The sequence below is a fragment of the Oncorhynchus mykiss genome, unplaced genomic scaffold (genome assembly GCF_013265735.2).
Source record: "Oncorhynchus mykiss isolate Arlee unplaced genomic scaffold, USDA_OmykA_1.1 un_scaffold_367, whole genome shotgun sequence".
Taxonomy (NCBI): Eukaryota; Metazoa; Chordata; class Actinopteri; order Salmoniformes; family Salmonidae; genus Oncorhynchus; species Oncorhynchus mykiss.
This window is the reverse complement of record NW_023493814.1, coordinates 1-22,402: the sequence shown is the minus strand read 5'-3', so window position 1 is coordinate 22,402 and position 22,402 is coordinate 1. Positions and strand designations below refer to the sequence as shown.

The 22,402-nt window shown below is 43.8% G+C and overlaps 18 non-coding genes across 18 annotated transcripts; all 18 read left to right on the top strand.

Moving 5' to 3' along the window:
* Window positions 1-961: 961 nt before the first annotated feature.
* On the top strand, window positions 962-1,043 carry trnas-gcu. The gene has a single exon. It is a non-coding gene; the product is annotated as a tRNA-Ser (tRNA).
* Window positions 1,044-1,523: 480 nt separating this feature from the next.
* trnas-gcu lies at window positions 1,524-1,605 on the top strand. The gene has a single exon. It is a non-coding gene; the product is annotated as a tRNA-Ser (tRNA).
* A 1,035-nt stretch (window positions 1,606-2,640) lies between these two features.
* trnas-gcu lies at window positions 2,641-2,722 on the top strand. The gene has a single exon. It is a non-coding gene; the product is annotated as a tRNA-Ser (tRNA).
* A 1,037-nt stretch (window positions 2,723-3,759) lies between these two features.
* Window positions 3,760-3,841, top strand: trnas-gcu. Its single transcript has one exon. It is a non-coding gene; the product is annotated as a tRNA-Ser (tRNA).
* A 96-nt stretch (window positions 3,842-3,937) lies between these two features.
* Window positions 3,938-4,019, top strand: trnas-gcu. The gene has a single exon. It is a non-coding gene; the product is annotated as a tRNA-Ser (tRNA).
* Window positions 4,020-4,500: 481 nt separating this feature from the next.
* trnas-gcu lies at window positions 4,501-4,582 on the top strand. The gene has a single exon. It is a non-coding gene; the product is annotated as a tRNA-Ser (tRNA).
* A 1,595-nt stretch (window positions 4,583-6,177) lies between these two features.
* trnas-gcu lies at window positions 6,178-6,259 on the top strand. Its single transcript has one exon. It is a non-coding gene; the product is annotated as a tRNA-Ser (tRNA).
* A 1,594-nt stretch (window positions 6,260-7,853) lies between these two features.
* Window positions 7,854-7,935, top strand: trnas-gcu. The gene has a single exon. It is a non-coding gene; the product is annotated as a tRNA-Ser (tRNA).
* Window positions 7,936-8,417: 482 nt separating this feature from the next.
* trnas-gcu lies at window positions 8,418-8,499 on the top strand. Its single transcript has one exon. It is a non-coding gene; the product is annotated as a tRNA-Ser (tRNA).
* Window positions 8,500-14,369: 5,870 nt separating this feature from the next.
* Window positions 14,370-14,451, top strand: trnas-gcu. Its single transcript has one exon. It is a non-coding gene; the product is annotated as a tRNA-Ser (tRNA).
* Window positions 14,452-14,932: 481 nt separating this feature from the next.
* Window positions 14,933-15,014, top strand: trnas-gcu. Its single transcript has one exon. It is a non-coding gene; the product is annotated as a tRNA-Ser (tRNA).
* Window positions 15,015-16,052: 1,038 nt separating this feature from the next.
* On the top strand, window positions 16,053-16,134 carry trnas-gcu. Its single transcript has one exon. It is a non-coding gene; the product is annotated as a tRNA-Ser (tRNA).
* Window positions 16,135-17,729: 1,595 nt separating this feature from the next.
* Window positions 17,730-17,811, top strand: trnas-gcu. The gene has a single exon. It is a non-coding gene; the product is annotated as a tRNA-Ser (tRNA).
* A 480-nt stretch (window positions 17,812-18,291) lies between these two features.
* On the top strand, window positions 18,292-18,373 carry trnas-gcu. Its single transcript has one exon. It is a non-coding gene; the product is annotated as a tRNA-Ser (tRNA).
* Window positions 18,374-18,853: 480 nt separating this feature from the next.
* trnas-gcu lies at window positions 18,854-18,935 on the top strand. The gene has a single exon. It is a non-coding gene; the product is annotated as a tRNA-Ser (tRNA).
* A 480-nt stretch (window positions 18,936-19,415) lies between these two features.
* trnas-gcu lies at window positions 19,416-19,497 on the top strand. The gene has a single exon. It is a non-coding gene; the product is annotated as a tRNA-Ser (tRNA).
* Window positions 19,498-21,304: 1,807 nt separating this feature from the next.
* trnas-gcu lies at window positions 21,305-21,386 on the top strand. Its single transcript has one exon. It is a non-coding gene; the product is annotated as a tRNA-Ser (tRNA).
* Window positions 21,387-21,866: 480 nt separating this feature from the next.
* trnas-gcu lies at window positions 21,867-21,948 on the top strand. The gene has a single exon. It is a non-coding gene; the product is annotated as a tRNA-Ser (tRNA).
* The last annotated feature ends 454 nt before the right edge of the window (window positions 21,949-22,402 follow it).

Here is a 22,402-nt window from a genome sequence, read left to right as displayed (position 1 = left end):
CTGCCACAGCGAGAGCACAGGACTTGGTATCTGAGTGGTGAAGGCGATGAACTGCATGTGTGGATTATAACACCAACCTCTTCACACAACATCTGTTATTTCCTCTCTTACATGGCCCCACATGAAAATAGAATCCCTGCGCAATCCTAGAGCGACTAATAAGATTCAGGTATTGAAGAATAACTTCACCAAGGGCAACCTCAATAGTGGGATTTGAACCGACACCTCAACACACTTAATCAAGCACTGGAGACCACTCGGCCTGACAAAACATTTGTTAAATGTCTCGTTGGGATCGACACATGGCCTTGCCATTGCTCTGCCTAACTTTCATTGATTTCAATCTAGGGTTTACATTACAGCAACTACAGTTTTTTAAGGTCATTTGCCACATTTAAATAACAGGATGAGGTGGATGAGTGGTTAAGGCGATGGACTGCTTATCCATTGTGCTCTACATGCATGGGTTAGAATCTCATCGTGTAACAATTAAAATTCGGTGCTTTATTTTGGCACTGGAAGATTTTGACTTTCACAAACACTGGTAAAATTGCTGACTGCCACAGCGAGAGCACAGGACTTGGTATCTGAGTGGTGAAGGCGATGAACTGCATGTGTGGATTATAACACCAACCTCTTCACACAACATCTGTTATTTCCTCTCTTACATGGCCCCACATGAAAATAGAATCCCGTCGCAATCCTAGTGCGACTAATACGATTCAGGTATTGAAGAATAGCTTCACCAAGGGCAACCTCAATGGTGGGATTTGAACCGACAGCTCAAAACACTTAATCAAGCACTTGAGACCACTCGGCCTGACAAAACATTTGTTAAATGTCTCGATGGGATCGACACATGTCCTTGCCATTGCTCTGCATAACTTTCATTGATTTCAATCTAGGGTTTACATACAGCAACTACAGTCTTTTAAGGTCATTTGCAACTTCCAAAAAACAGGATGAGGTGGCCGAGTGGTTAAGGCGATGGACTGCTAATCCATTGTGCTCTGCATGCATGGGTTTGAATCCCATCCTCATCGTGTAACAATTAAAATTCGGTGCTTTATTTTGGCACTGGAAGATTTTGACTTTCACAAACACTGGTAAAATTGCTGACTGCCACAGCGATAGCACAGGACTTGGTATCTGAGTGGTGAAGGCGATGAACTGCATATGTGGATTATAACACCAACCTCTTCACAAAACATTTGTTATTTCCTCTCTTACATGGCCCCACATGAATGTAGAGTCCCTGCACAATCCTAGTGCGACTAATACGATTCAGGTATTGAAGAATAGCTTCACCAAGGGCAACCTCAATGGTTGGATTTGAACCGACAGCTCAAAACACTTAATCAAGCACTTGAGACCACTCGGCCTGACAAAACATTTGTTAAATGTCTCGATGGGATCGACACATGTCCTTGCCATTGCTCTGCATAACTTTCATTGATTTCAATCTAGGGTTTACATACAGCAACTACAGTCTTTTAAGGTCATTTGCAACTTCCAAATAACAGGATGAGGTGGCCGAGTGGTTAAGGCGATGGACTGCTAATCCATTGTGCTCTGCATGCATGGGTTCGAATCCCATCCTCATCGTGTAACAATTAAAATTTGGTGCTTTATTTTGGCACTGGAAGATTTTGACTTTCACAAACACTGGTAAAATTGCTGACTGCCACAGCGATAGCACAGGACTTGGTATCTGAGTGGTGAAGGCGATGAACTGCATATGTGGATTATAACACCAACCTCTTCACAAAACATTTGTTATTTCCTCTCTTACATGGCCCCACATGAATGTAGAGTCCCTGCACAATCCTAGTGCGACTAATACGATTCAGGTATTGAAGAATAGCTTCACCAAGGGCAACCTCAATGGTTGGATTTGAACCGACACCTCAACACACTTAATCAAGCACTTGAGACCACTCGGCCTGACAAAACATTTGTTAAATGTCTCGTTGGGATCGACACATGGCCTTGCCATTGCTCTGCCTAACTTTCATTGATTTCAATCTAGGGTTTACATTACAGCAACTACAGTTTTTTAAGGTCATTTGCCACATTTAAATAACAGGATGAGGTGGATGAGTGGTTAAGGCGATGGACTGCTTATCCATTGTGCTCTACATGCATGGGATAGAATCTCATCGTGTAACAATTCAAATTCGGTGCTTTATTTTGGCACTGGAAGATTTTGACTTTCACAAACACTGGTAAAATTGCTGACTGCCACAGCGAGAGCACAGGACTTGGTATCTGAGTGGTGAAGGCGATGAACTGCATGTGTGGATTATAACACCAACCTCTTCACACATTTGTTATTTCCTCTCTTACATGGCCCCACATGAAAATAGAATCCCTGCGCAATCCTAGAGCGACTAATAAGATTCAGGTATTGAAGAATAACTTCACCAAGGGCAACCTCAATAGTGGGATTTGAACCGACACCTCAACACACTTAATCAAGCACTGGAGACCACTCGGCCTGACAAAACATTTGTTAAATGTCTCGATGGGATCGACACATGGCCTTGCCATTGCTCTGCCTAACTTTCATTGATTTCAATCTAGGGTTTACATTACAGCAACTACAGTTTTTTAAGGTCATTTGCCACATGTAAATAACAGGATGAGGTGGCCGAGTGGTTAAGGCGATGGACTGCTAATCCATTGTGCTCTGCATGCATGGGTTCGAATCCCATCCTCATCGTGTAACAATTAAAATTCGGTGCTTTATTTTGGCACTGGAAGATTTTGACTTTCACAAACACTGGTAAAATTGCTGACTGCCACAGCGATAGCACAGGACTTGGTATCTGAGTGGTGAAGGCGATGAACTGCATGTGTGGATTATAACACCAACCTCTTCACACAACATCTGTTATTTCCTCTCTTACATGGCCCCACATGAAAATAGAATCCCTGCGCAATCCTAGAGCGACTAATAAGATTCAGGTATTGAAGAATAACTTCACCAAGGGCAACCTCAATAGTGGGATTTGAACCGACACCTCAACACACTTAATCAAGCACTGGAGACCACTCGGCCTGACAAAACATTTGTTAAATGTCTCGTTGGGATCGACACATGGCCTTGCCATTGCTCTGCCTAACTTTCATTGATTTCAATCTAGGGTTTACATTACAGCAACTACAGTTTTTTAAGGTCATTTGCCACATTTAAATAACAGGATGAGCTGGATGAGTGGTTAAGGCGATGGACTGCTTATCCATTGTGCTCTACATGCATGGGTTAGAATCTCATCGTGTAACAATTAAAATTCGGTGCTTTATTTTGGCACTGGAAGATTTTGACTTTCACAAACACTGGTAAAATTGCTGACTGCCACAGCGAGAGCACAGGACTTGGTATCTGAGTGGTGAAGGCGATGAACTGCATGTGTGGATTATAACACCAACCTCTTCACAAAACATTTTTTATTTCCTCTCTTACATGGCCCCACATGAATATAGAATCCCGTCGCAATCCTAGTGCGTCTAATACGATTCAGGTATTGAAGAATAACTTCACCAAGGGCAACCTCAATAGTGGGATTTGAACCGACACCTCAACACACTTAATCAAGCACTGGAGACCACTCGGCCTGACAAAACATTTGTTAAATGTCTCGTTGGGATCGACACATGGCCTTGCCATTGCTCTGCATAACTTTCATTGATTTCAATCTAGGGTTTACATACAGCAACTACAGTCTTTTAAGGTCATTTGCAACTCCCAAAAAACAGGATAAGGTGGCCTAGTGGTTAAGGCGATGGACTGCTAATCCATTGTGCTCTGCATGCATGGGTTCGAATCCCATCCTCATCGTGCCATTGCTCTGCCTATCTTTCATTGATTTCAATCTAGGGTTTACATATAGCAACTACAGTTTTTTTAAGGTCATTTGCCACATGTAAATAACAGGATGAGGTGGCCGAGTGGTTAAGGCGATGGACTGCTAATCCATTGTGCTCTGCATGCATGGGTTCGAATCCCATCCTCATCGTGTAACAATTAAAATTCGGTGCTTTATTTTGGCACTGGAAGATTTTGACTTTCACAAACACTGGTAAAATTGCTGACTGCCACAGCGATAGCACAGGACTTGGTATCTGAGTGGTGAAGGCGATGAACTGCATGTGTGGATTATAACACCAACCTCTTCACACAACATCTGTTATTTCCTCTCTTACATGGCCCCACATGAAAATAGAATCCCTGCGCAATCCTAGAGCGACTAATAAGATTCAGGTATTGAAGAATAACTTCACCAAGGGCAACCTCAATAGTGGGATTTGAACCGACACCTCAACACACTTAATCAAGCACTTGAGACCACTCGGCCTGACAAAACATTTGTTAAATGTCTCGTTGGGATCGACACATGGCCCTGCCATTGCTCTGCCTATCTTTCATTGATTTCAATCTAGGGCTTACATATAGCAACTACAGTTTTTTTAAGGTCATTTGCCACATGTAAATAACAGGATGAGGTGGCCGAGTGGTTAAGGCGATGGACTGCTAATCCATTGTGCTCTGCATGCATGGGTTTGAATCCCATCCTCATCGTGTAACAATTAAAATTCGGTGCTTTATTTTGGCACTGGAAGATTTTGACTTTCACAAACACTGGTAAAATTGCTGACTGCCACAGCGATAGCACAGGACTTGGTATCTGAGTGGTGAAGGCGATGAACTGCATGTGTGGATTATAACACCAACCTCTTCACACAACATCTGTTATTTCCTCTCTTACATGGCCCCACATGAAAATAGAATCCCTGCGCAATCCTAGAGCGACTAATAAGATTCAGGTATTGAAGAATAACTTCACCAAGGGCAACCTCAATAGTGGGATTTGAACCGACACCTCAACACACTTAATCAAGCACTGGAGACCACTCGGCCTGACAAAACATTTGTTAAATGTCTCGTTGGGATCGACACATGGCCTTGCCATTGCTCTGCCTAACTTTCATTGATTTCAATCTAGGGTTTACATTACAGCAACTACAGTTTTTTAAGGTCATTTGCCACATTTAAATAACAGGATGAGGTGGATGAGTGGTTAAGGCGATGGACTGCTTATCCATTGTGCTCTACATGCATGGGTTAGAATCTCATCGTGTAACAATTAAAATTCGGTGCTTTATTTTGGCACTGGAAGATTTTGACTTTCACAAACACTGGTAAAATTGCTGACTGCCACAGCGAGAGCACAGGACTTGGTATCTGAGTGGTGAAGGCGATGAACTGCATGTGTGGATTATAACACCAACCTCTTCACAAAACATTTTTTATTTCCTCTCTTACATGGCCCCACATGAATATAGAATCCCGTCGCAATCCTAGTGCGTCTAATACGATTCAGGTATTGAAGAATAACTTCACCAAGGGCAACCTCAATAGTGTGATTTGAACCGACACCTCAACACACTTAATCAAGCACTGGAGACCACTCGGCCTGACAAAACATTTGTTAAATGTCTCGTTGGGATCGACACATGGCCTTGCCATTGCTCTGCCTAACTTTCATTGATTTCAATCTAGGGTTTACATTACAGCAACTACAGTTTTTTAAGGTCATTTGCCACATTTAAATAACAGGATGAGGTGGATGAGTGGTTAAGGCGATGGACTGCTTATCCATTGTGCTCTACATACATGGGTTAGAATCTCATCGTGTAACAATTAAAATTCGGTGCTTTATTTTGGCACTGGAAGATTTTGACTTTCACAAACACTGGTAAAATTGCTGACTGCCACAGCGATAGCACAGGACTTGGTATCTGAGTGGTGAAGGCGATGAACTGCATGTGTGGATTATAACACCAACCTCTTCACAAAACATTTGTTATTTCCTCTCTTACATGGCCCCACATGAATGTAGAGTCCCTGCACAATCCTAGTGCGACTAATACGATTCAGGTATTGAAGAATAGCTTCACCAAGGGCAACCTCAATGGTTGGATTTGAACCGACAGCTCAACACACTTAATCAAGCACTTGAGACCACTCGGCCTGACAAAACATTTGTTAAATGTCTCGTTGGGATCGACACATGGCCCTGCCATTGCTCTGCCTATCTTTCATTGATTTCAATCTAGGGTTTACATATAGCAACTACAGTTTTTTTAAGGTCATTTGCCACATGTAAATAACAGGATGAGGTGGCCGAGTGGTTAAGGCGATGGACTGCTAATCCATTGTGCTCTGCATGCATGGGTTCGAATCCCATCCTCATCGTGTAACAATTAAAATTCGGTGCTTTATTTTGGCACTGGAAGATTTTGACTTTCACAAACACTGGTAAAATTGCTCACTGCCACAGCGATAGCACAGGACTTGGTATCTGAGTGGTGAAGGCGATGAACTGCATGTGTGGATTATAACACCAACCTCTTCACACAACATCTGTTATTTCCTCTCTTACATGGCCCCACATGAAAATAGAATCCCTGCGCAATCCTAGAGCGACTAATAAGATTCAGGTATTGAAGAATAACTTCACCAAGGGCAACCTCAATAGTGGGATTTGAACCGACACCTCAACACACTTAATCAAGCACTGGAGACCACTCGGCCTGACAAAACATTTGTTAAATGTCTCGTTGGGATCGACACATGGCCTTGCCATTGCTCTGCCTAACTTTCATTGATTTCAATCTAGGGTTTACATTACAGCAACTACAGTTTTTTAAGGTCATTTGCCACATTTAAATAACAGGATGAGGTGGATGAGTGGTTAAGGCGATGGACTGATTATCCATTGTGCTCTACATGCATGGGTTAGAATCTCATCGTGTAACAATTAAAATTCGGTGCTTTATTTTGGCACTGGAAGATTTTGACTTTCACAAACACTGGTAAAATTGCTGACTGCCACAGCGATAGCACAGGACTTGGTATCTGAGTGGTGAAGGCGATGAACTGCATGTGTGGATTATAACACCAACCTCTTCACACAACATCTGTTATTTCCTCTCTTACATGGCCCCACATGAAAATAGAATCCCTGCGCAATCCTAGAGCGACTAATAAGATTCAGGTATTGAAGAATAACTTCACCAAGGGCAACCTCAATAGTGGGATTTGAACCGACACCTCAACACACTTAATCAAGCACTGGAGACCACTCGGCCTGACAAAACATTTGTTAAATGTCTCGTTGGGATCGACACATGGCCCTGCCATTGCTCTGCCTAACTTTCATTGATTTCAATCTAGGGTTTACATTACAGCAACTACAGTTTTTTAAGGTCATTTGCCACATTTAAATAACAGGATGAGGTGGATGAGTGGTTAAGGCGATGGACTGCTTATCCATTGTGCTCTACATGCATGGGTTAGAATCTCATCGTGTAACAATTAAAATTCGGTGCTTTATTTTGGCACTGGAAGATTTTGACTTTCACAAACACTGGTAAAATTGCTGACTGCCACAGCGAGAGCACAGGACTTGGTATCTGAGTGGTGAAGGCGATGAACTGCATGTGTGGATTATAACACCAACCTCTTCACAAAACATTTTTTATTTCCTCTCTTACATGGCCCCACATGAAAATAGAATCCCGTCGCAATCCTAGTGCGTCTAATACGATTCAGGTATTGAAGAATAGCTTCACCAAGGGCAACCTCAATGGTGGGATTTGAACCGACAGCTCAAAACACTTAATCAAGCACTTGAGACCACTCGGCCTGACAAAACATTTGTTAAATGTCTCGATGGGATCGACACATGTCCTTGCCATTGCTCTGCATAACTTTCATTGATTTCAATCTAGGGTTTACATACAGCAACTACAGTCTTTTAAGGTCATTTGCAACTCCCAAAAAACAGGATGAGGTGGCCGAGTGGTTAAGGCGATGGACTGCTAATCCATTGTGCTCTGCATGCATGGGTTCGAATCCCATCCTCATCGTGTAACAATTAAAATTTGGTGCTTTATTTTGGCACTGGAAGATTTTGACTTTCACAAACACTGGTAAAATTGCTGACTGCCACAGCGATAGCACAGGACTTGGTATCTGAGTGGTGAAGGCGATGAACTGCATGTGTGGATTATAACACCAACCTCTTCACAAAACATTTGTTATTTCCTCTCTTACATGGCCCCACATGAATGTAGAGTCCCTGCACAATCCTAGTGCGACTAATACGATTCAGGTATTGAAGAATAGCTTCACCAAGGGCAACCTCAATGGTTGGATTTGAACCGACAGCTCAACACACTTAATCAAGCACTTGAGACCACTCGGGCCTGACAAAACATTTGTTAAATGTCTCGTTGGGATCGACACATGGCCCTGCCATTGCTCTGCCTATCTTTCATTGATTTCAATCTAGGGTTTACATATAGCAACTACAGTTTTTTTAAGGTCATTTGCCACATGTAAGTAACAGGATGAGGTGGCCGAGTGGTTAAGGCGATGGACTGCTAATCCATTGTGCTCTGCATGCATGGGTTCGAATCCCATCCTCATCGTGTAACAATTAAAATTCGGTGCTTTATTTTGGCACTGGAAGATTTTGACTTTCACAAACACTGGTAAAATTGCTCACTGCCACAGCGATAGCACAGGACTTGGTATCTGAGTGGTGAAGGCGATGAACTGCATGTGTGGATTATAACACCAACCTCTTCACACAACATCTGTTATTTCCTCTCTTACATGGCCCCACATGAAAATAGAATCCCTGCGCAATCCTAGAGCGACTAATAAGATTCAGGTATTGAAGAATAACTTCACCAAGGGCAACCTCAATAGTGGGATTTGAACCGACACCTCAACACACTTAATCAAGCACTGGAGACCACTCGGCCTGACAAAACATTTGTTAAATGTCTCGTTGGGATCGACACATGGCCCTGCCATTGCTCTGCCTAACTTTCATTGATTTCAATCTAGGGTTTACATTACAGCAACTACATTTTTCCAAGATGGCGTAGCAGCAGGACGTGTTGTCGTGTTCCTTGTATATATCGTTTGTTTTCGTTTCGTTTTCGTTTTTTTCTTCACATATCTTTAAAACTTTTTGCTGAACCTCAACTTCTTCTAAATACTCTCCTGCAACCCGCCTCACCCAACGTAGCTTTTTTCCTAAAGTATTTATATTTACTTCGGATCTGGAACCCCTCAACTGAAGCTAGCCAACTAGCCAACTAACTACCAGCTTCAGCAAAACATTGCTAGCGGTCTTCAGCTAACCGGTCAGCTAACCGGTCATCAGCTAACCTTTAGCTCGGAAAGCTCTCGCCAGTTCGAACAACGCGACTCTAACCAGAGCATAACGGACCTATCTTTTATTTTATTTTTCACCCCCGGATTCCCATCGCAAACGGAACATTTTGAGCTCCTGGGCTACAATATCCAGACCCACGACCGGTCCATTGATGTCACCGCATGAAGAGGAATAAACAGACTCCCCCCATCGCGACGTCCCCAAAGGCTAACTCTCTAGCCCTTGCTATCTCCTTGCTTGCAAATTCGGCCTGCTAACTGCTAGCTTGTTTAGCCCGGTCCGCTAACTGCTACCGTGTTTAGCACCGTCTACTAACTGTTAGCTTGTTAGCACAGGCCTGCTAACCATCTGAATCGCCGCGTCCCAAACACTCACTGAACCCATATTTACTTTCTATCCCTTTTCGATTTTTAATTTGTTTATACCTTCCGGTAACCTGCCTCACCCAATGTGATACGGAACCGCTATTATCTTTACATTTTTAGAACACACTCAAGAACCTTCAGAAGCTAACCAGCTAACTGGCTACAAGCTATTTAGTCATTGTTAGTTTTCTAACCTGGATAACACTCGCCAGTCCAGCTTCCCTGCCCCATCCACCGCTGCCCCTTGGACACTGATCACTTGGCTACATAGCTGATGCAGGCTGGACTGTCCATTAATTCACGGTAATCCATTCTGCTTGTTTATGTTTTATCTGTCGGCCCCAGCCGCACTTAGGCTCTGTGTGTAGTTAATCCGACCCTCTCTGCCTAATCTATCGCCATTCTACCTGCTGTTGTTGTGCTAGCTGATTAGCTGTTGTTGTCTCACCTACTGTTTTAGCTAGCTCTCCAAATTCAACACCTGTGATTACTGTATGCCTTGCTGTATGTCTCTCTCAAATGTCAATATGCCTTGTATACTGTTGTGCAGGTTAGTTATCATTGTTTTAGTTTACAATGGAGCCCCTAGTTCCACTCTTTATACCCCTGATACCTCCTTTGTCCCACCCCCCACACATGCGGTGACCTCACCCATTACAACCAGCATGTCCAGAGATACAACCTCTCTCATCATCACCCAGTGCCTGGGCTTACCTCCGCTGTACCCGCACCCCACCATACCCCTGTTTGCGCATTATGCCCTGAATATATTCTACCATGCCCAGAAACCTGCTCCTCTTATTCTCTGTCCCCAACGCCCTAGGCGACCAGTTTTGATAGCCTTCAGCCGCACCCTCATACTACTCCTTCTCTGTTCCGCGGGTGATGTGGAGGTAAACCCAGGCCCTGCATGTCCCCAGGCACCCTCATTTGTTGACTTCTGTGATCGAAAAAGCCTTGGTTTCATGCATGTCAACATCAGAAGCCTCCTCCCTAAGTGTGTCTTACTCACTGCTCTAGCACACTCTGCTAACCCTGATGTCCTTGCCGTGTCTGAATCCTGGCTCAGGAAGGCCACCAAAAATTCTGAGATTTCCATACCCAACTATAACATCTTCCGTCAAGATAGAACTGCCAAAGGGGGAGGAGTTGCAGTCTACTGCAGAGATAGCCTGCAAAGTAATGTCATACTCTCCAGGTCCATACCCAAACAGTTCGAACTACTAATTTTGAAAATTACTCTCTCCAGAAATAAGTCTCTCACTGTTGCCGCCTGCTACCGACCCCCCTCAGCTCCCAGCTGTGCCCTGGACACCATTTGTGAATTGATCGCCCCCCATCTAGCTTCAGAGTTTGTTCTGTTAGGTGACCTAAACTGGGATATGCTTAACACCCCGGCAGTCCTACAATCTAAGCTAGATGCCCTCAATCTCACTCAAATCATCAAGGAACCCACCAGGTACAACCCTAACTCTGTAAACAAGGGCACCCTCATTGACGTCATCCTGACCAACTGGCCCTCCAAATACACCTCCGCTGTCTACAACCAGGATCTCAGCGATCACTGCCTCATTGCCTGTATCCGCTACGGAGCCGCAGTCAAACGACCACCCCTCATCACTGTCAAACGCTCCCTAAAACACTTCTGTGAGCAGGCCTTTCTAATCGACCTGGCCCGGGTATCCTGGAAGGACATTGACCTCATCCCGTCAGTTGAGGATGCCTGGTCTTTCTTTAAAAGTAACTTCCTCACCATTTTAGATAAGCATGCTCCGTTCAAAAAATGCAGAACTAAGAACAGATATAGCCCCTGGTTCACTCCAGACCTGACTGCCCTCGACCAGCACAAAAACATCCTGTGGCGGACTGCGCTAACATCGAATAGTCCCCGCGATATGCAACTGTTCAGGGAAGTCAGGAACCAATACACACAGTCAGTCAGGAAAGCTAAAGCCAACTTCTTCAGGCAGAAGTTTGCATCCTGTAGCTCCAACTCCAAAAAGTTCTGGGACACTGTGAAGTCCATGGAGAACAAGAGCACCTCCTCCCAGCTGCCCACTGCACTGAGACTAGGTAACATGGTCACCACCGATAAATCCATGATTATCGAAAACTTCAACAAGCATTTCTCAACGGCTGGCCATGCCTTCCGCCTGGCTACTCCAACCTCGGACAACAGCTCCCCCCCCCCCGCAGCTACTCGCCCAAGCCTCTCCAGGTTCTCCTTTACCCAAATCCAGATAGCAGATGTCCTGAAAGAGCTGCAAAACCTGGACCCGTACAAATCAGCTGGGCTGGACAATCTGGACCCTCTATTCCTGAAACTATCCGCCGCCATTGTCGCAACCCCTATTACCAGCCTGTTCAACCTCTCTTTCATATCGTCTGAGATCCCCAAGGATTGGAAAGCTGCCGCAGTCATCCCCCTCTTCAAAGGGGGCGACACCCTGGACCCAAACTGTTACAGACCTATATCCATCCTGCCCTGCCTATCTAAGGTCTTCGAAAGCCAAGTCAACAAACAGGTCACTGACCATCTTGAATCCCACCGTACCTTCTCCGCTGTGCAATCTGGTTTCCGAGCCGGTCACGGGTGTACCTCAGCCACGCTCAAGGTACTAAACGATATCATAACCGCCATCGATAAAAGACAGTACTGTGCAGCCGTCTTCATAGACCTTGCCAAGGCTTTCGACTCTGTCAATCACCGTATTCTTATCGGCAGACTCAGTAGCCTCGGTTTTTCGGATGACTGCCTTGCCTGGTTTACCAATTACTTTGCAGACAGAGTTCAGTGTGTCAAATCGGAGGGCATGCTGTCCGGTCCTCTGGCAGTCTCTATGGGGGTGCCACAGGGTTCAATTCTCGGGCCGACTCTTTTCTCTGTATATATCAATGATGTTTCTCATGCTGCGGGCGATTCCCTGATCCACCTCTACGCAGACGACACCATTCTATATACTTCCGGCCCGTCCTTGGACACTGTGCTATCTAACCTTCAAACGAGCTTCAATGCCATACAGCACTCCTTCCGTGGCCTCCAACTGCTCTTAAACGCTAGTAAAACCAAATGCATGCTTTTCAACCGTTCGCTGCCTGCACCCGCACGCCTGACCAGCATCACCACCCTGGATGGTTCCGACCTTGAATATGTGGACATCTATAAGTACCTAGGTGTCTGGCTAGACTCTAAACTCTCCTTCCAGACCCATATCAAACATCTCCAATCGAAAATCAAATCAAGAGTCGGCTTTCTATTCCGCAACAAAGCCTCCTTCACTCACGCCGCCAAACTTACCCTAGTAAAACTGACTATCCTACCGATCCTCGACTTCGGCGACGTCATCTACAAAATTGCTTCCAACACTCTACTCAGCAAACTGGATGCAGTTTATCACAGTGCCATCCGTTTTGTCACTAAAGCACCTTATACCACCCACCACTGCGACTTGTATGCTCTAGTCGGCTGGCCCTCGCTACATATTCGTCGCCAGACCCACTGGCTCCAGGTCATCTACAAGTCCATGCTAGGTAAAGCTCCGCCTTATCTCAGTTCACTGGTTACGATGGCAACACCCATCCGTAGCACGCGCTCCAGCAGGTGTATCTCACTGATCATCCCTAAAGCCAACACCTCATTTGGCCGCCTTTCGTTCCAGTTCTCTGCTGCCTGTGACTGGAACGAATTGCAAAAATCGCTGAAGTTGGAGACTTTTATCTCCCTCACCAACTTCAAACATCTGCTATCCGAGCAGCTAACCGATCGCTGCAGCTGTACATAGTCTATTGGTAAATAGCCCACCCATTTTCACCTACCTCATCCCCATACTGTTTTTATTTATTTATTTTTATTTTTCTGCTCTTTTGCACACCAATCTCTACCTGTACATAACCATCTGATCATTTATCACTCCAGTGTTAACCTGCATAATTGTAATTATTTGCCTACCTTCTCATGCCTTTTGCACACAATGTATATATAGACTCCCCTTTTTTCTACTGTGTTATTGACTTGTTAATTGTTTACTCCATGTGTAACTCTGTGTTGTCTGTTCACACTGCTATGCCTTATCTTGGCCAGGTCGCAGTTGCAAATGAGAACTTGTTCTCAACTAGCCTACCTGGTTAAATAAAGGTGAAATAAAATAAAATAAAATAAAAAAAGGTCATTTGCCACATTTAAATAACAGGATGAGGTGGATGAGTGGTTAAGGCGATGGACTGATTATCCATTGTGCTCTACATGCATGGGTTAGAATCTCATCGTGTAACAATTAAAATTCGGTGCTTTATTTTGGCACTGGAAGATTTTGACTTTCACAAACACTGGTAAAATTGCTGACTGCCACAGCGATAGCACAGGACTTGGTATCTGAGTGGTGAAGGCGATGAACTGCATGTGTGGATTATAACACCAACCTCTTCACACAACATCTGTTATTTCCTCTCTTACATGGCCCCACATGAAAATAGAATCCCTGCGCAATCCTAGAGCGACTAATAAGATTCAGGTATTGAAGAATAACTTCACCAAGGGCAACCTCAATAGTGGGATTTGAACCGACACCTCAACACACTTAATCAAGCACTGGAGACCACTCGGCCTGACAAAACATTTGTTAAATGTCTCGTTGGGATCGACACATGGCCCTGCCATTGCTCTGCCTAACTTTCATTGATTTCAATCTAGGGTTTACATTACAGCAACTACAGTTTTTTAAGGTCATTTGCCACATTTAAATAACAGGATGAGGTGGCCGAGTGGTTAAGGCGATGGACTGCTAATCCATTGTGCTCTGCATGCATGGGTTCGAATCCCATCCTCATCGTGTAACAATTAAAATTCGGTGCTTTATTTTGGCACTGGAAGATTTTGACTTTCACAAACACTGGTAAAATTGCTGACTGCCACAGCGATAGCACAGGACTTGGTATCTGAGTGGTGAAGGCGATGGACTGCATGTGTGGATTATAACACCAACCTCTTCACAAAACATTTGTTATTTCCTCTCTTACATGGCCCCACATGAATGTAGAGTCTCTGCACAATCCTAGTGCGACTAATACGATTCAGGTATTGAAGAATAGCTTCACCAAGGGCAACCTCAATGGTTGGATTTGAACCGACAGCTCAACACACTTAATCAAGCACTTGAGACCACTCGGCCTGACAAAACATTTGTTAAATGTCTCGTTGGGATCGACACATGGCCCTGCCATTGCTCTGCCTATCTTTCATTGATTTCAATCTAGGGTTTACATATAGCAACTACAGTTTTTTTAAGGTCATTTGCCACATGTAAATAACAGGATGAGGTGGCCGAGTGGTTAAGGCGATGAACTGCTAATCCATTGTGCTCTGCATGCATGGGTTCGAATCCCATCCTCATCGTGTAACAATTAAAATTTGGTGCTTTATTTTGGCACTGGAAGATTTTGACTTTCACAAACACTGGTAAAATTGCTCACTGCCACAGCGATAGCACAGGACTTGGTATCTGAGTGGTGAAGGCGATGAACTACATGTGTGGATTATAACACCAACCTCTTCACACAACATCTGTTATTTCCTCTCTTACATGGCCCCACATGAAAATAGAATCCCTGCGCAATCCTAGAGCGACTAATAAGATTCAGGTATTGAAGAATAACTTCACCAAGGGCAACCTCAATAGTGGGATTTGAACCGACACCTCAACACACTTAATCAAGCACTGGAGACCACTCGGCCTGACAAAACATTTGTTAAATGTCTCGTTGGGATCGACACATGGCCTTGCCATTGCTCTGCCTAACTTTCATTGATTTCAATCTAGGGTTTACATTACAGCAACTACAGTTTTTTAAGGTCATTTGCCACATTTAAATAACAGGATGAGGTGGATGAGTGGTTAAGGCGATGGACTGCTTATCCATTGTGCTCTACATGCATGGGTTAGAATCTCATCGTGTAACAATTAAAATTCGGTGCTTTATTTTGGCACTGGAAGATTTTGACTTTCACAAACACTGGTAAAATTGCTGACTGCCACAGCGAGAGCACAGGACTTGGTATCTGAGTGGTGAAGGCGATGAACTGCATGTGTGGATTATAACACCAACCTCTTCACACAACATCTGTTATTTCCTCTCTTACATGGCCCCACATGAAAATAGAATCCCGTCGCAATCCTAGTGCGTCTGATACGATTCAGGTATTGAAGAATAACTTCACCAAGGGAAACCTCAATAGTGGGATTTGAACCGACACCTCAACACACTTAATCAAGCACTGGAGACCACTCGGCCTGACAAAACATTTGTTAAATGTCTCGTTGGGATCGACACATGGCCTTGCCATTGCTCTGCCTAACTTTCATTGATTTCAATCTAGGGTTTACATTACAGCAACTACAGTTTTTTAAGGTCATTTGCCACATTTAAATAACAGGATGAGGTGGCCGAGTGGTTAAGGCGATGGACTGCTAATCCATTGTGCTCTGCATGCATGGGTTCGAATCCCATCCTCATCGTGTAACAATTAAAATTCGGTGCTTTATTTTGGCACTGGAAGATTTTGACTTTCACAAACACTGGTAAAATTGCTGACTGCCACAGCGATAGCACAGGACTTGGTATCTGAGTGGTGAAGGCGATGAACTGCATGTGTGGATTATAACACCAACCTCTTCACAAAACATTTTTTATTTCCTCTCTTACATGGCCCCACATGAATGTAGAGTCCCTGCACAATCCTAGTGCGACTAATACGATTCAGGTATTGAAGAATAGCTTCACCAAGGGCAACCTCAATGGTTGGATTTGAACCGACACCTCAACACACTTAATCAAGCACTGGAGACCACTCGGCCTGACAAAACATTTGTTAAATGTCTCGTTGGGATCGACACATGGCCTTGCCATTGCTCTGCCTAACTTTCATTGATTTCAATCTAGGGTTTACATTACAGCAACTACAGTTTTTTAAGGTCATTTGCCACATGTAAATAACAGGATGAGGTGGCCGAGTGGTTAAGGCGATGGACTGCTTATCCATTGTGCTCTACATGCATGGGTTAGAATCTCATCGTGTAACAATTAAAATTCGGTGCTTTATTTTGGCACTGGAAGAATTTGACTTTCACAAACACTGGTAAAATTGCTGACTGCCACAGCGAGAGCACAGGACTTGGTATCTGAGTGGTGAAGGCGATGAACTGCATGTGTGGATTATAACACCAACCTCTTCACACAACATCTGTTATTTCCTCTCTTACATGGCCCCACATGAAAATAGAATCCCTGCGCAATCCTAGAGCGACTAATAAGATTCAGGTATTGAAGAATAACTTCACCAAGGGCAACCTCAATAGTGGGATTTGAACCGACACCTCAACACACTTAATCAAGCACTGGAGACCACTCGGCCTGACAAAACATTTGTTAAATGTCTCGTTGGGATCGACACATGGCCCTGCCATTGCTCTGCCTAACTTTCATTGATTTCAATCTAGGGTTTACATTACAGCAACTACAGTTTTTTAAGGTCATTTGCCACATTTAAATAACAGGATGAGGTGGATGAGTGGTTAAGGCGATGGACTGCTTATCCATTGTGCTCTACATGCATGGGTTAGAATCTCATCGTGTAACAATTAAAATTCGGTGCTTTATTTTGGCACTGGAAGATTTTGACTTTCACAAACACTGGTAAAATTGCTGACTGCCACAGCGAGAGCACAGGACTTGGTATCTGAGTGGTGAAGGCGATGAACTGCATGTGTGGATTATAACACCAACCTCTTCACAAAACATTTTTTATTTCCTCTCTTACATGGCCCCACATGAATATAGAATCCCGTCGCAATCCTAGTGCGTCTAATACGATTCAGGTATTGAAGAATAGCTTCACCAAGGGCAACCTCAATGGTGGGATTTGAACCGACAGCTCAAAACACTTAATCAAGCACTTGAGACCACTCGGCCTGACAAAACATTTGTTAAATGTCTCGATGGGATCGACACATGTCCTTGCCATTGCTCTGCATAACTTTCATTGATTTCAATCTAGGGTTTACATACAGCAACTACAGTTTTTTTAAGGTCATTTGCAACTCCCAAAAAACAGGATGAGGTGGCCGAGTGGTTAAGGCGATGGACTGCTAATCCATTGTGCTCTGCATGCATGGGTTCGAATCCCATCCTCATCGTGTAACAATTAAAATTCGGTGCTTTATTTTGGCACTGGAAGATTTTGACTTTCACAAACACTGGTAAAATTGCTGACTGCCACAGCGATAGCACAGGACTTGGTATCTGAGTGGTGAAGGCGATGAACTGCATGTGTGGATTATAACACCAACCTCTTCACAAAACATTTTTTATTTCCTCTCTTACATGGCCCCACATGAATATAGAATCCCGTCGCAATCCTAGTGCGTCTAATACGATTCAGGTATTGAAGAATAGCTTCACCAAGGGCAACCTCAATGGTGGGATTTGAACCGACAGCTCAAAACACTTAATCAAGCACTTGAGACCACTCGGCCTGACAAAACATTTGTTAAATGTCTCGATGGGATCGACACATGTCCTTGCCATTGCTCTGCATAACTTTCATTGATTTCAATCTAGGGTTTACATACAGCAACTACAGTCTTTTAAGGTCATTTGCAACTCCCAAAAAACAGGATGAGGTGGCCGAGTGGTTAAGGCGATGGACTGCTAATCCATTGTGCTCTGCATGCATGGGTTCGAATCCCATCCTCATCGTGTAACAATTAAAATTTGGTGCTTTATTTTGGCACTGGAAGATTTTGACTTTCACAAACACTGGTAAAATTGCTGACTGCCACAGCGATAGCACAGGACTTGGTATCTGAGTGGTGAAGGCGATGAACTGCATGTGTGGATTATAACACCAACCTCTTCACAAAACATTTGTTATTTCCTCTCTTACATGGCCCCACATGAATGTAGAGTCCCTGCACAATCCTAGTGCGACTAATACGATTCAGGTATTGAAGAATAGCTTCACCAAGGGCAACCTCAATGGTTGGATTTGAACCGACAGCTCAACACACTTAATCAAGCACTTGAGACCACTCGGCCTGACAAAACATTTGTTAAATGTCTCGTTGGGATCGACACATGGCCCTGCCATTGCTCTGCCTATCTTTCATTGATTTCAATCTAGGGTTTACATATAGCAACTACAGTTTTTTAAGGTCATTTGCCACATGTACATAACAGGATGAGGTGGCCGAGTGGTTAAGGCGATGGACTGCTAATCCATTGTGCTCTGCATGCATGGGTTCGAATCCCATCCTCATCGTGTAACAATTAAAATTCGGTGCTTTATTTTGGCACTGGAAGATTTTGACTTTCACAAACACTGGTAAAATTGCTGACTGCCACAGCGAGAGCACAGGACTTGGTATCTGAGTGGTGAAGGCGATGAACTGCATGTGTGGATTATAACACCAACCTCTTCACAAAACATTTGTTATTTCCTCTCTTACATGGCCCCACATGAATATAGAATCCCGTCGCAATCCTAGTGCGACTAATACGATTCAGGTATTGAAGAATAGCTTCACCAAGGGCAACCTCAATGGTGGGATTTGAACCGACAGCTCAAAACACTTAATCAAGCACTTGAGACCACTCGGCCTGACAAAACATTTGTTAAATGTCTCGATGGGATCGACACATGTCCTTGCCATTGCTCTGCATAACTTTCATTGATTTCAATCTAGGGTTTACATACAGCAACTACAGTCTTTTAAGGTCATTTGCAACTCCCAAAAAACAGGATAAGGTGGCCGAGTGGTTAAGGCGATGGACTGCTAATCCATTGTGCTCTGCATGCATGGGTTCGAATCCCATCCTCATCGTGTAACAATTAAAATTCGGTGCTTTATTTTGGCACTGGAAGATTTTGACTTTCACAAACACTGGTAAAATTGCTGACTGCCACAGCGAGAGCACAGGACTTGGTATCTGAGTGGTGAAGGCGATGAACTGCATGTGTGGATTATAACACCAACCTCTTCACAAAACATTTGTTATTTCCTCTCTTACATGGCCCCACATGAATATAGAATCCCGTCGCAATCCTAGTGCGACTAATACGATTCAGGTATTGAAGAATAGCTTCACCAAGGGCAACCTCAATGGTGGGATTTGAACCGACAGCTCAAAACACTTAATCAAGCACTTGAGACCACTCGGCCTGACGAAACATTTGTTAAATGTCTCGATGGGATCGACACATGTCCTTGCCATTGCTCTGCATAACTTTCATTGATTTCAATCTAGGGTTTACATACAGCAACTACAGTCTTTTAAGGTCATTTGCAACTCCCAAAAAACAGGATAAGGTGGCCGAGTGGTTAAGGCGATGGACTGCTAATCCATTGTGCTCAGGTATTGAAGAATAACTTCACCAAGGGCAACCTCAATAGTGGGATTTGAACCGACACCTCAACACACTTAATCAAGCACTGGAGACCACTCGGCCTGACAAAACATTTGTTAAATGTCTCGTTGGGATCGACACATGGCCTTGCCATTGCTCTGCCTAACTTTCATTGATTTCAATCTAGGGTTTACATTACAGCAACTACAGTTTTTTAAGGTCATTTGCCACATTTAAATAACAGGATGAGGTGGATGAGTGGTTAAGGCGATGGACTGCTTATCCATTGTGCTCTACATACAAACACTGGTAAAATTGCTGACTGCCACTGCGAGAGCACAGGACTTGGTATCTGAGTGGTGAAGGCGATGAACTGCATGTGTGGATTATAACACCAACCTCTTCACAAAACATTTTTTATTTCCTCTCTTACATGGCCCCACATGAATATAGAATCCCGTCGCAATCCTAGTGCGTCTAATACGATTCAGGTATTGAAGAATAACTTCACCAAGGGCAACCTCAATAGTGGGATTTGAACCGACACCTCAACACACTTAATCAAGCACTGGAGACCACTCGGCCTGACAAAACATTTGTTAAATGTCTCGTTGGGATCGACACATGGCCTTGCCATTGCTCTGCCTAACTTTCATTGATTTCAATCTAGGGTTTACATTACAGCAACTACAGTTTTTTAAGGTCATTTGCCACATTTAAATAACAGGATGAGGTGGATGAGTGGTTAAGGCGATGGACTGCTTATCCATTGTGCTCTACATGCATGGGTTAGAATCTCATCGTGTAACAATTAAAATTCGGTGCTTTATTTTGGCACTGGAAGATTTTGACTTTCACAAACACTGGTAAAATTGCTGACTGCCACAGCGAGAGCACAGGACTTGGTATCTGAGTGGTGAAGGCGATGAACTGCATGTGTGGATTATAACACCAACCTCTTCACAAAACATTTTTTATTTCCTCTCTTACATGGCCCCACATGAATATAGAATCCCGTCGCAATCCTAGTGCGTCTAATACGATTCAGGTATTGAAGAATAGCTTCACCAAGGGCAACCTCAATGGTGGGATTTGAACCGACAGCTCAAAACACTTAATCAAGCACTTGAGACCACTCGGCCTGACAAAACATTTGTTAAATGTCTCGATGGGATCGACACATGTCCTTGCCATTGCTCTGCATAACTTTCATTGATTTCAATCTAGGGTTTACATACAGCAACTACAGTCTTTTAAGGTCATTTGCAACTCCCAAAAAACAGGATGAGGTGGCCGAGTGGTTAAGGCGATGGACTGCTAATCCATTGTGCTCTGCATGCATGGGTTCGAATCCCATCCTCATCGTGTAACAATTAAAATTTGGTGCTTTATTTTGGCACTGGAAGATTTTGACTTTCACAAACACTGGTAAAATTGCTGACTGCCACAGCGATAGCACAGGACTTGGTATCTGAGTGGTGAAGGCGATGAACTGCATGTGTGGATTATAACACCAACCTCTTCACAAAACATTTGTTATTTCCTCTCTTACATGGCCCCACATGAATGTAGAGTCCCTGCACAATCCTAGTGCGACTAATACGATTCAGGTATTGAAGAATAGCTTCACCAAGGGCAACCTCAATGGTTGGATTTGAACCGACATCTCAACACACTTAATCAAGCACTTGAGACCACTCGGCCTGACAAAACATTTGTTAAATGTCTCGATGGGATCGACACATGTCCTTGCCATTGCTCTGCATAACTTTCATTGATTTCAATCTAGGGTTTACATACAGCAACTACAGTTTTTTAAGGTCATTTGCCACATGTACATAACAGGATGAGGTGGCCGAGTGGTTAAGGCGATGGACTGCTAATCCATTGTGCTCTGCATGCATGGGTTCGAATCCCATCCTCATCGTGTAACAATTAAAATTCGGTGCTTTATTTTGGCACTGGAAGATTTTGACTTTCACAAACACTGGTAAAATTGCTGACTGCCACAGCGAGAGCACAGGACTTGGTATCTGAGTGGTGAAGGCGATGAACTGCATGTGTGGATTATAACACCAACCTCTTCACAAAACATTTGTTATTTCCTCTCTTACATGGCCCCACATGAATATAGAATCCCGTCGCAATCCTAGTGCGACTAATACGATTCAGGTATTGAAGAATAGCTTCACCAAGGGCAACCTCAATGGTGGGATTTGAACCGACAGCTCAAAACACTTAATCAAGCACTTGAGACCACTCGGCCTGACAAAACATTTGTTAAATGTCTCGATGGGATCGACACATGTCCTTGCCATTGCTCTGCATAACTTTCATTGATTTCAATCTAGGGTTTACATACAGCAACTACAGTCTTTTAA